The following is a 13,365-nucleotide window of genomic DNA, read 5'->3' on the forward strand; positions in this document are numbered from 1 at the left end:
CGGTGCCTCTTGCTGCGGCCTCGTGCGATGCTGCAATGGTGACAGCTTTATCAAGCGTAAGGTCCTTTTCCTCTAGCAGTCGCTTTTGTGTTCCTTCTTTTAATAATCCACACACGAATTTATCTCTCAGAGCATCTGCTAGTCCTGTACCAAACTGACAGTACTTTGATAGCTTGCGCAGTTCAATTAAGAATTCAGCGTTGCTTTCCTCTTTCAGCTGCGTTCTTCTGTAAAATTTAAATCGTTCCGCTATCAGCAGCGGCGTGGGGTTTAAATGTTCTTGCAGGATAGTAACAATATTCGCGAAAGTCTGATCCGCCAGTTTATCTGGTGTTACAAGGTGCCTCAATAACCCGTACGTCTTCGCACCCATTGAGTTTAATAAGGTTATTGCTTTCTTATCATCTGGTACCTCATTTGCTGTACAATAAACTCCAATGCATTCTACATACATGGCCCAATCTTCAACATCGCTATCAAAAGCAGTGATGTTACCGTGTTTAGGCATCCTTGAGAGTTTCTTTAAATATTTTATTTTCCCAAAATGGCAGCTTCCCGCGCTTGTCTTCTTCCCCCGCCTACTAAAATGGCGGCTTCCCGCTCTTGTCTTCTTCCCCCACCGACTACAATGGCGGCTTCCCGCGCTGGTCTTCTTTCCCCGCTGGCTACAATGGCGATTACCGCGCTGTTGCCGTACTTGCCTCCCATCAGTTCTTAATTTCCCCGACGCTGCTTTTGTTCCCCCGCGGTTCTCGTGGGCATTAACGCTTCCCTTGTTGCTGCGCCTCTCAGCCCCGATTGCAGCCCGGCCCTTTACACTGGCTACGGTCGAGTTCTCCGCGGTTCTCGTGGCATTAACGCTGCCCTTGTTGCTGCGCCTCTCAGCCCCGATTGCAGCCCGGCCCTTTTCACCGGCTGCGGTCGAGTTCTCCGCCCTTTTTCCTCCGGTTTCCCTCCCCTTCTCCACTGACAACGCGGCCGACTTTCTGCCCGTGTCGCTAGATCGGCTTACCCACCACGGTGGTAGAAGGATGATCACTGCCTGTCGCTGATGGAGGACTTCGTGGTCAGTAATTTCAACCTGGGTTCTCGATGCCTCCCGTGCGATGCGGTGCTCAGCAGGCTGATGAGGGCGGATGCCTCTTCTCGACGCCCGTTCTGAGGATGAAGCTGCCTTGGATGCAAAACTGCCGCAGGGTAAGATCGGACTCGTCGCCACTGTTGAATCTGAGTGTCCCAGATATGCTTATTTTCAATCACTGGACACAGACAACAAGAATAACTTAAACAGGTCTTTACTAATCGAAGGTCAGGGCTGAACTGCTTAGCAAATTACTACACAGAGTTTATATACCGGTGTGGTCACCACCGGTACTACAATATACAGTAGCCAAGAGAAAGTAGTCCATCTCTTAGGGTAGTCTCTTAAGGTGGTACAGGTTACATACACCACAATTGCTAACTGAAATAGTGAGTTGCATGTAATCAAGGGAAATCAGTTGAGTTGTTTCTTTGAAGAGACAAATATAACCAAATTAGTAACAATACTGTGGAGGAGGAATTCCTGGAGTGTTTACGGGATGGTTTCCTGGACCAATATGTGAGGAACCAACCAGAGATCAGGCCATCTTAGACTGGGTATTATGTAATGAGAAAGGATTAATTAGCAATCTTGTTGTGCGAGGCCCCTTCGAGCAGAGCGATCATAATATGATAGAATTCTTCATTAAGATGGAGAATGAAGTAGTTGACTCAGAGACTAGGGTCCTAAATTTAAATAAAGGAAACTACGATGGTACGAGGTGCGATTTGGGTAGGATTGATTGGGGAATGTCACTCAAAGGGTTAACGGTGGACAGGCAATGGCAAACATGCAAAGATCGCATGGATGAACTACAGAATTTGTTCATCCCTGTTTGGCATAAAAATAAAACAAAAAAGGTGACTCGACCGTGGCTAACAAGGGAAATTAGGGATAGCATAAGATCCAAGGAGAAGACATATAAATTGGCCAGAAAAAGCAGTAAACCTGAGGATTGGGAGCAGTTTAGGATTCAGCAAAGGAGGGCAAAGGGATTAATTAAAAGGGGGGAAATAGAGTATGAGAGTAAGCTTGCAGGGAACATAAAAACTGACTGTAAAAGCTTTTATAGATATGTGAAGAGAAAAAGATTGGTAAAGCCAAACTTAGGTCCCTTGCAGTCAGAATCAGGGGAATTTATACTGGGGAACAAAGAAATGGCAGACCAATTAAATACATATTTTGGTTCTGTCTTCACAAAGGAGGACACAAATAACCTCCCAGAGATGTCGGGGAACATAGGGCCTGATGAAAGGGAGGAACTGAAAGAAATCAGTATTTGTAGGGAAATGCTGTTAGGGAAATTGACGAAATTGAAGGCCGATAAATCCCCAGGGCCTGATAATCTACATCCTAGGGTACTTAAGGAAGTGGCGCTGGAAATAGTAGATGCATTGCTGATCATCTTCCAACATTCGATGGAATCTGGAACAGTACCCATGGATTGGAGGGTAGCTAATGTTACCCCACTATTCAAAAAAGGTGGTAGAGGGAAAACGGGGAATTACAGACCAGTAAGCCTGACATCGGTAGTGGGGAAAATGCTAGAGTCCATTATAAAAGATGTAATAGCAGAGCACTTGGAAAACAGTGACAGGATCAGACAAAGTCAACATGGATTAACAAAAGGTTAATTGTGCTTGACTAATCTACTGGAATTTTTTGAGGATGTAACTGGTAAAATAGATAATGGAGAACCAGTGGATGTGGTGTATTTGGACTTTCAAAAGGTTTTCGATAAGGTCCCGCATAAGAGATTAGCGTGTAAAGTTAAGGCACATGGGATTGGGAGCAAGGTATTGACTTGGATAGAGAACTGGTTGGCAGACAGAAAGCAAAGAGTTGGAATAGAAACATAGAAGATAGGAGCAGGAGTAGGCCATTCGGCCCCTCGAGCCTGCTCCGCCATTCAATGCGATCATGGCTAATCATCCAAATTCAGTACCCGGTCCCTGCTTTCTCCCCATACCGCTTGATCCCTTTAGACTTAAGAAATATATCCAACTCCTTCTTGAATTTATTTAATGTATTGGCCTCTACTGCCTTCTGTGGTAGAGAATTCCACAGGTTCACCACTCTCTGGCTGAAGAAATTCCTCCTCATTTCTGTCCTAAGTGGCCTACCCCTTATCCTTAGACTGTGACCCCTGGTTCTGGACTCCCCGACCATCGGGAACATCTTCCAGCATCTAGTCTGTCCAGTCCTGTCAATTTTATAAGTTTCAATGAGATCCCCTCTCATTCTTTTGAACTCCAGCGAGTACAAGCCCAATCGACCCAATCTCTCCTCATACGTCATTCCTGCCATCCCAGGTATCAGCCTGGTGAATCTTCGCTGAATTCCTTCCTTGGCAAAAACATCCTTCCTCAGATAAGGCGACCAAAACTGCACACAATACTCAAGATGTGGTCTCACCAAGGCCCTTTATAACTGCAGCAAGACATCTTTATTCCTGTACTCGAACCCTCTCGCTACGAAGGCCAACATACCATTTGCCTTCTTAACCGCCTGCTGCACCTGCATGCTTACCTTCAGCGACTGGTGCACAAGAACACCCAGGTCTCATTGCACTTCCCCTTCTCCCAATCTATTGTCATTCAGATAGTAATCTGCCTTCTTGTTTTTGACACCAAAGTGGAAAACCTCGCATTTATCCATGTTATATTGCACCTGCCATGCTTCTGCCCAATCACCCAACCTGTCCAAATCATACTGGAGTTTCTCGGCATCCTCCTCACAGCACACACGTCCACCCAGCTTTGTGTCGTCTGCAACTTTGAGACATTACATCTAGTTCCCTCGTCCAGATCATTAATATATATTGTGAATAGCTGGGGTCCAAGGACCAATCCCTGCGGTACCCCACTAGTCACTGCCTGCCACTCTGAAAAAGAGCCGTTTATTCCTCAAGCCTGCTCTGCCATTCAATAAGATCATGGCTGATCGTCGACCTCAACTTGACTTTCCTGCCCGATCTCCATATCCCTGAGGGACATTAGTGAACCAGTTGGGGTTTTACGACAATCCGGCAGCTTTCATCATTACTTTTTTTTCTGGTACCGGTTCCACAAATTCCCAGATTCATTGAGCTCAATTTCACAACCTGTCTTTGTGTTTTTGTGGGTTCTCTCTCACGCTCCCTTTTTCTTCTTTTATATTCATTTTACAGGGTATTCGAAGGGCAGGATTTGTAGAAGGGAAATTTTAATTCAAACATCACATCAAGATCTGACAGAGTCACTCTATTCATCAGGACCTGAATATTATTAAACATAACATGGAAGTAAAAAGCACAGTTCACAGCGGGGAGAAACCGTACACGTGTTCTGTGTGTGGACGAGGATTCAGTCGATCCTCTGGCCTGGCAAAACACAAGCGCAGTCACACCGGGGAGAAACCGTGGAAATGTGGGGACTGTGGGAAAGGATTTGATTACCCGTATCAGCTGGAAACTCATCGACGCAGTCACACCGGGGAGAGACCGTTCACCTGCCCTATGTGTGGGATTGGATTCACTCAGTCAAGTGACCTGCTGACACACCAGCGAGTTCACAATGGGGAGAGGCCGTTCACCTGCTCCGTGTGTGGGAAGGGATTCACTAAGTCATCCCAGCTACTGAGACACAAACTTGTTCACACAAACATGAGACCTTTTAAATGTTCTGACTGTGAGAAAAGCTTTAAAAGCAAAAGGGATCTGCTGACACACCAGCGAATTCATTCTGGGGAGAGGCCGTTCACCTGCTCTGAGTGTGGAAAAGGATTCACAAATTCAACCACCTTTCTGACACACCAGCGAGTTCACACTGGGGAGAGGCCATTCACCTGTTCCGTGTGTGGGAAGGGATTCACAAATTCATCCCACCTACTGAGACACCAACGAGTTCACACCGGGGAGAGACCGTTCACTTGCTCAGTGTGTGGGAAGGGATTCACTCAGAACTCCAGCCTGCTGACACACCAGCGAGTTCACTCTAGGGAGAGACTTCACCTGCTCAGTGTGTGGCAAGGGATTCACTCAGAACTGCAGCCTGATGGCACACCAGCGAGTTCACTCTAGGGAGAGGCCGTTCACCTGCTCAGTGTGTGGGAAGGGATTCATTCAGAGCTCCATCCTGCTGAGACACCAGCGCACTCACACTGGGGAGAGGCCAGTCACCTGCTCCGTGTGTGGGAAGGGATTCACTCGGTCATACAACCTGCTGACACACCAGCGAGTTCACAAGTGACTCCAGGGGTTGGATTCTGCTGTTATTGCTGCTGCTAATCACATCCAGTTCCTCAGAGTCCACATCATGGAAAACCTCTCCTGGTCCCTCAATACCTCCTCTCTGGTGAAGAAGGCCCAGCAGCGCCTATATTTCTTAAGGAGGCTGAAGGGATGTAACCTGTCACCCCTGATCCTCTCTAACTTTTACCGCTGCACAATAGAGAGCATCTTGACGAACTGTATCACAGTATGGTATGGCAGCTGTAGCTACTATGACCGGAAAGCCCTGCAGCGGGTAGTCAAAACTGCCCAACGCATTACCGGCACCCGGCTACCGACCATAGAGCACATATACCAGAAACACTGTTTACGGAGGTCACGGACCATCATCAAAGACCCTACCCACCCCAGCCACAGTCTGTTCGCCCTCCTGCCATCTGGGAGACGCTACAGATGCATTCGCACCCGTACGACCAGATTTAGGAACAGCTTCTTTCCCAGGGCTGTCATCCTACTGAACTCCACAAATAAACTCTAAAGCCTGCACATCTGCCAATGCACTTTATTATGGTTATGTTTATGTTAATGTATTACAAGCCAAATGTATGTTGAATGTTTAAATGTCTTAATCTAAATGTACACTCTCGGGAGCCGCAAGCCTACATTTCGTTGTACTGCACTTGTGCACTAACAATGACAATAAAAGTTGATTATGATTATGAATCATGTTCACTCTTAACAGTTGGGTTCACTCCTGCTGTGGAACTCCACTACTGACCCTGCTGAAGTTTGTAGGCTGAGGGAGTGGGGCCTCCAGGAGTGGACGGTAAGAAAGCTGGGTTTCGGTATCTGACAAATATATGGCGAGGAACCAAAGGAATCCTTACTAAGGAAATGACTGGGGTTTCACCGGCCAGTGTAGGTCTAGGGGTGAATGATGCCTGACTCCCTGAACTGTCTTACATTGAACCCAGTTGAGATCAAGATGAATTCAGTTTACAGGAGAATAGAGAGAAATATCACCCACAGTTGAGGGAGACAAAAGCAGCCATTAGAGAAGCTCAGAGATCTTTGGAAAAGAAGATGGTGCTCAATTGTGGTAATAATGGCAAAATCATTTCCAGCTCCGTCAGGAGGCAGAATCCCGTTAAAGATGGTTTCGGGCAGGGCTGGGCAATGATTTGGGCTGGAGGGCCACTTAACAAGTTGTGGTGAGCTGTTGAGGGCCGCACACCAATGTTGCCCCTAAGGTGCGCGGCTGCACGGTGGTGCAGCAATGGTGAGGCCCCGCGCAGGCCGCTCACCAGCTCCAGCCGCTGGGAGAGAAACCGCGCAGCACATTTAAAGGGACCGCGCACGTTGGTGAGAGCAAAGTGTTCAATTGGTGAATCGGAAACAGTCCGACTCTTCAACATTCAGATTTTCGAATCTTAGTGTTGAGCATCACACCACTTCTACCCTCCCAATAATTTATAAATATAAATTCAGAGAGTCCTCAGATATTATCTTAAATACACAGAATGTGGTGTAAGATAGTAAAATCTGCTGTTGCTAAATGAATGAAATGAGTGATCGATCGATCGATGGATTATATGTTGGACTGAAAGTCCACGTGGCTGTTTGGCCGAGCGGCTCGAGTCTTTTGAAGCACAAATAGCTCTTTGTGGACACTGTTTCTGCTTCAAAAAACTGAAGGACATCAGAAGTCATTAACAGAGACGGGCACAGCAGGAGAAGATTGGTGCCCTTGAGAAGGTGATGGTGGGATGCCTCCTTGAACCGCTGCAGTCCGTGTGGTGAAGGTCCTCCCACAGTGCTGTTAGGGAGGGAGTTCCAGGATTTTGACCCAGTGACGATGAAGGATCGGCGATATATTTCCATGTCGGGATGGTGTGTGACTTGGAGGGGAGCTTGGAGGTGGTGGTGTTCCCCTGCGCCTGCTGCCCTCGTCCCTCTAGGTGGTGGAGGTGGCGGGTTTGGGAGGTGCTGCCGAAGAAGCCTTGGCGAGTTGCTGCAGCGCCTCTTGTCAATCAGAGGTTCTCAACCAGGGTCCGTGAGAAGGTTTCAAGGGGTGGGCCCAGAAACTCTCCCTCTTTCATTCTTTCTCTCACGAACAGCCCTCACACCGGGCGCCGGCTCAGTTCCCATTGAGCAGCCGCGGGGGAAGCGATGTGGGGCGCGATGGGGCCAAGGCTGCGGAACCGCCCCTCGCTCGCTGTCAATTGGGTTGATCCAGATTCCCATCATCTCCATCAAGCCTGTTGCCCCCATCTCAGCCCTTCCCCCCTACAAATCCAGGCTGAGGTTTATTGGAGGGTGGGGCCATTCCCAATTCCAGGAGCCCAGCCCGTTGAACACCTCCCACTGGAAGAGGAGCAGTGCGCAGGCGCAGTTTGCGGGACCCGCAGCTCCAGCCGCCGCTCGCCCTCACACCAGGCGGCGCCACTGAGCAGGACAGCCCGCGGCCCCGGGGATTGGTCCCGTCACACATCAATCAAAGGCCAGCAGCCAATCCGCTTGGCCCAGGTGCCGCCTCCAACCGCCGTCCGCCGGCAGACTGGAAAACTGCTAATGTAACACCCTTATTTAAAAAGGGCACTAGACAGAAGGCTGGAAACTATAGACCGGTTAGCCTAACATCTGTGGTAGGCACCTCCAACAGTGCAGCATTCCCTCAGCACTGCAGTGGCTGCCTAGATTTATGTGCTCAAGTCCCTGGAGTGGGACTAGAACCCACAACCTTCTGACTCAGAGGCAAGTGTGCTACCCACTGAGCCACAGCTGACACAAGGGAGAAAATGTGAGAAAAGGTTAGTGGGTAACGTAAAAGGGAACCCAAAAATCTTTTATACACATATGAAAAATAAGAGGATCGTTAAAGGAATGGTGGGGCCGATTCGGGACCAAATAGGAGCTCATCATACGGAGGCAGAGGGCGTGGCTGAGGTACAGAATGAGTACTTAGCATCTGTCTTCACAAAAGAAGAGGATGAAGTTAATGTCACAGTAGAGGAGGGGGGAGTAGAGAAATTGGATAAAAATGGATAGAAAGGAGGTGCTCAATAGGTTGTCATCACTCAAAGTTAACAAGTCACCCGGTCCAGATGCGATGCATCCTAGATTGCTGAGGGAAGCTAGGGTGGAGATAGCAGAAGCTCTGACCACAATCTTTCAATCTCCCTCAGATATATGGGAGTGGTGCCAGAAGACTGGAGGATTGCAAATGTTACACCCCTCGTTTAAAAAATGGGAGAGGGATAAACCTGGTAACTACAGGCCAATCAGTCTAATGTCAGTGGTGGGTGAACGACTAGAGACCATTGTCAAGGACAACATTCATTCTCACTTGGAGAAGCAAGGGTTAATAAGGGGCAGCCAGTATGGATTTGTTAAAGATACATCGTGTCTGGCTAACCTGATTGAGTTCTTCGATGAAGTAACAGAGGATTGATGAAGGTAGTGCAGCAGATGTTTATATGGACTTTCAAAAGTAATTGATAAAATACCACACAAGAGACTCACTCGGAAAATAGAAGCACAGGGAATTAAAGGGCTGATGGTAATTTGGGTATATAATTGGCTAAGGGAGAGGAGAGAGCGAGCAGTGTTGAGTGATATTTTTCTGACTGGAGGGATGTATGCAGTGGGTTCTCCCAGGGGTCGGGATTAGGACCATTGCTTTTCTTGTTATATATAACTGACCTGGACTTCGGTATAGGTGTACAAGTTTGAAGTTTACAGATGATACAAAACTTGGCAACGTAGTAAATAGTGAGCATAGTAGTAGCAGACTTCAGAAGGACAGAGACAGACTGTGAAATGAGCAGACACAAGGCAGATTAAATTTAATGAGGATAAGTGTGAAGTGATGCACTTTGGGAGAAACAACAGGGAGAGGCCGTATAATCTAAATGGGACTATTTTGAGGGGGTGCAAGAGCAGAGGGACCTGGGGGTCCATATTCACAAATCTTTGAAAGTGCCACAGCAAGTTGGTGAGGCGGTTCAGAAAGCGTATGGGATACTTGGCTTTGTAAATAGGGCCATTGAATACAAAAACAAGGAATTTATACTAAACCTTGACAAATCACTAGTTAGGAACATAGGGCAGGAGGAGGCCATTCAGCCCCTCGAGCCTGTTCCGCCATTCAATGAGATCATGGCTGATCTGCGACCTAACTCCATTCACCTGCCTTTGGCCCATATCCCTTAATACCTTTGGGTAACAAAAACCTATCAATCTCAGATTTAAAATTAACAATTGATCTCGCATCAGTTGCCATTTGCGGAAGAGAGTTCCAAACTTCTACCACCCTTTGTGTGTAGAAGTGTTTCCTAATTTCACTCCTGAAAGGCCTGGCTCTAATTTTTAGACTATGTCCCCAGTCCTAGAATCCCCAACCAGCAGAAATAATTTCTCTCTATCTACCCTATCTGTTCCCCTTAATATCCTGAAAACTTCAATCAGATCACCCCTTAACCTTCTAAATTCCAGGGAATACAACCCTAATTTGTGTAATCTCTCCTCGTAACTTAACCCTTGAAGTCCGGGTATCATTCTGGTAAACCTACGCTGCACTCCCTCCAAGGCCAATATATCCTTCCTAAGGTGTGGTGCCCAGAACTGCTCACAGTACTCCAGGTGTGGTCTAACCAGGGTTTTGTGCAGCTGCAGGGTTCTGGCCTCAGCTGGAGTCTTGTGTACAGTTCTGGGCACCACACTTTAGGAAGGATGTCAAGGCCTTGGAGAGGGTACAGAGGAGGTTGACCAGGATGGTACCAGGGATGAGGGACTTCAGTTATGTGGAGAGATTGGAGAAGCTGTGATTGTTCCCCTTAGAGCAGAGAAGGTTAAGAGGAGACCTAATAGAGGTGTTCAAAATGATGAGGGGTTTTGATCGAGCAAGTAGGGAGAAAGTGTTCACTCTGGCAAGTGGGTCGGTAACCAGAGGTCACAGATTTAAAATAGTTGCTAAAAGAACTAGAGGGAAATGAGGAGAATTGTTTTCACACAGAGGGTTGTTAAGATCTGGAACGCACCATCTGAAAGGATGCTGGAATCAGGTTCCACAGGCACATTCAAACGGTAATTGGACATGTACTTGAAGAGGACTAGTTTGCAGAGTTCTGGGGATAAAGCTGGGGTTTGGGACTAAATTGGACAGCTCTTTCAAAGAGCCGGCACAGACACGATGGGCCGAATCACCACCTCCTGTGCTGTTAGATTCGATGATCAGTGTGAAGACGCTGGTGTCTCTTAAGGTTCTTAGAGCTTTTAAAGCTCTTCCCACAGTCAGAACATTTAAAGGGTCTCTCGCTAGTGTGAACTCGCTGGTGTCCCTTCAGCTCCCCAGAGCTTTTAAAGCTCTTCCCACAGTCAGAACATTTAAAGGATCTCTCGTCAGTGTGAACAAGCTGGTGTCTCTGCAGGGTGGATGATTCAGTGAATCCCTTCCCACATTCAGAGCAGATGAATTTCCCCTCCCCAGTGTGGAGGCTCTGGTCTGTCAGCAGGTGGGATGACTGAGTGAATCCCTTTCCACACACGGAGCAGGTGAACGGCCTCTCCCCAGTATGGAGGAGCCGGTGTCTCTTCAGATCCCCGGCGCTTTTAAATCTCTTTCCACAGTCAGAACATTTAAAGGGGTTCTCTCCAGTGTGAACTCGCTGATGCGTCAGCAGGTTGGAGGACCGAGCGAATCCCTTCCCACACACGAAGCAGGTGAATGGCCTCTCACCAGTGTGAACTCGCTGGTGTTGCTTCAGTTCCCAGGAGATTTTAAAACTCTTCCCACAGTGAGAACAGTTAAACGGTCTCTCATCTATGTGAGCTCGCTGGTGTCCCTTCAGCTCCCTGGAGCTTTTAAAGCTCTTCCCACAGTCAGAACAGTTAAATGGCATCTCATCAGTGTGAACAAGCTGGTGTCCGTTCAGATTCCCGGAGCTTTTAAAGCTCTTCCCACAGTCAGAACACTGAAATGGTCGCCCATCAGTGTGAACAAGCTGGTGTTGCTTCAGATCCCCGGGGCTTTTAAAGCTCTTCCCACAGTCAGAACAGTGAAACGGTCACTCATCAGTGTGAACAAGCTGGTGTCCCTTCAGATGCCCGGGGCTTTTAAAGCTCTTCCCACAGTCAGAACACTGAAATGGTCTCTCGTCAGTGTGAACTCGCTGGTGTGTTTGCAGGTGGGATGAACAAACAAATCCCTTTCCACACACGGAGCAGGTGAACGGACTGTCCCTGGTGCGACTGCGCCACTGAACTTCCAATGCAGACGGGGAACTGAATCCCTTCCCGCCATCCCCACCTCTACCCGGTTTCTCCCCGGTGTGACGGTGCACATGTCTCACCAGGTCAGGCGATCGGCTGAATCCGCGTCCACACACCGAACACGTGTGCGGTTTGTCTTCGCTGCGATCGCTGCTTTCTCCTTCCATGTGCAAAGGCCGATGATATTCAGGTCCGGATGAATCGAGCGACTCTGTCAGATCTTGACATGATGTTTGGTCTGAGCTTCCCGCCTGTAACTGCTCCACTTCTATAACCCTGTAAATCGAGATCAGAAAAGGATCAGAGACAAACTGTTGTTTAATTTTCCCCTTTCTGAACCTAGGGGCAGTGAAGCTGATTTTCAGGCCCCAGCTGCTGCACAGGTTGGTTGAAAGGATCAGCAGTAATGGCGGCTGTAATACCCACAAGCCCCCGCGCTCCAGAAAGCGCTCTGTTGACGCTGAGTCCCGCGCATGTGCTCATGGCCCCCGCGCTCTCCCTCCTGCTCCACAATCGCCCGTCCCGATCGGTCCGCAACGCGCATGCTCAGCGCACAAAACCCCGCGGTTGGAACATAGGGCGCGCATGCGGAGCCGCAACGTCTGGTACGCGTGCGCAGCTTAGGTGGGGGCGAGTCAGTGTTTCGCCTCAGCCATCAGAGAGGTGCACATACGCAGGATGACTCAACATTCTTCCTGTCAGCAATCACGCCCTCGTTTCTTTAATAAAACCAGAAAATGCTGGAAATACTCAGCAGGTCAGGCAGCATCTGTGGAGACAGAAACAGAGTTAACGTTTCAGGTCGATGACCCTTCGTCAGAACTGCTTGTTCTTTAGTGTTAGCTGTGGCTCAGTTGGTAGCACTCTCACTTCTGAGGCATAAGGTTGTGGGTTTGAATCCCACTCCAGAGACATGAGCACATAAAGCTAGGCTGACGCTCCAGTGCAGTGCTAAGGGAGTGCTGCACTGTCGAAGGTGCCGTCTTTCGGATGAGATGTTAAACTGAGGCCCTCTCTGCTCTCAGGTGGATGTAAAAGATCCCATGGCACTATTTCAAGAAAGACTTGCATTTATACAGTGCTTTCATGACCACCAGATGTCTTGAAGTGCTTTACAGCCAATGTAGTACTACAATGAAGTAATCACTGTTGTAATGTGGGAAAGAGCAGGGGAATTATCCCCAGTCTCCTAGCCAATGTTTATCTCTCAATCAACATAAAAAGATAGATTATCTGGTCATTATCACATTGCTGTTTGTGGGAGCTTGCTGTGTGCTAATTGACTGCCGCGTTTCTTACATTACAACAGTGACTACACTTCAAAAGTACTTCATTGGCTGTAAAACACTTTGGGATGTCTGGTAGTGGTGAAAGGTGCTATATAAATGCAAGTCTTTCTTTCTTCACTGGTCTCACCAGTGACCTCTTCTAGCTGATGGTTGATTGACATTACAAGAGGATTTGAGTACAGCACTAAAGAAGTCTTACTCCAATTATATAGGGCCTTGGTGAGACCACACCTGGAGTACTGTGTACAATTTTGGTCTCCTTACCTAAGGAAGGATATACTTGCCATAGAGGGAGTGCAACAAAGGTTCACGAGATTGATTCCTGGGATGGCGGGACTGTCGTATGAGAAGAGATTGAATAAACTAGGCCTGTATTCTCTTGAATTCAGAAGAATGAGAGGGGATCACACTGAAGCATACAAAATTATTACAGGGCTTGATAGGGAGGATGCTGGGAGAATGTTTCCCTTGGCTGGGGAGTCTAGAACCAGGGGCCACAGCCTTAGGATAAAGGG

The 13,365-nt window shown here is 48.0% G+C and overlaps 1 pseudogene; it reads left to right on the top strand.

Annotated features, from left to right (window-relative positions):
* Positions 1–5,945, top strand: part of LOC147118407 (uncharacterized) — a 110,092-nt pseudogene extending 104,147 nt beyond the window's left edge.
* The last annotated feature ends 7,420 nt before the right edge of the window (positions 5,946–13,365 follow it).

Source organism: Somniosus microcephalus, chromosome 4 (assembly GCF_052327205.1).
Source record: "Somniosus microcephalus isolate GS21.2 chromosome 4, FLI_Smic_1.0, whole genome shotgun sequence".
NCBI lineage: Eukaryota > Metazoa > Chordata > Chondrichthyes > Squaliformes > Somniosidae > Somniosus > Somniosus microcephalus.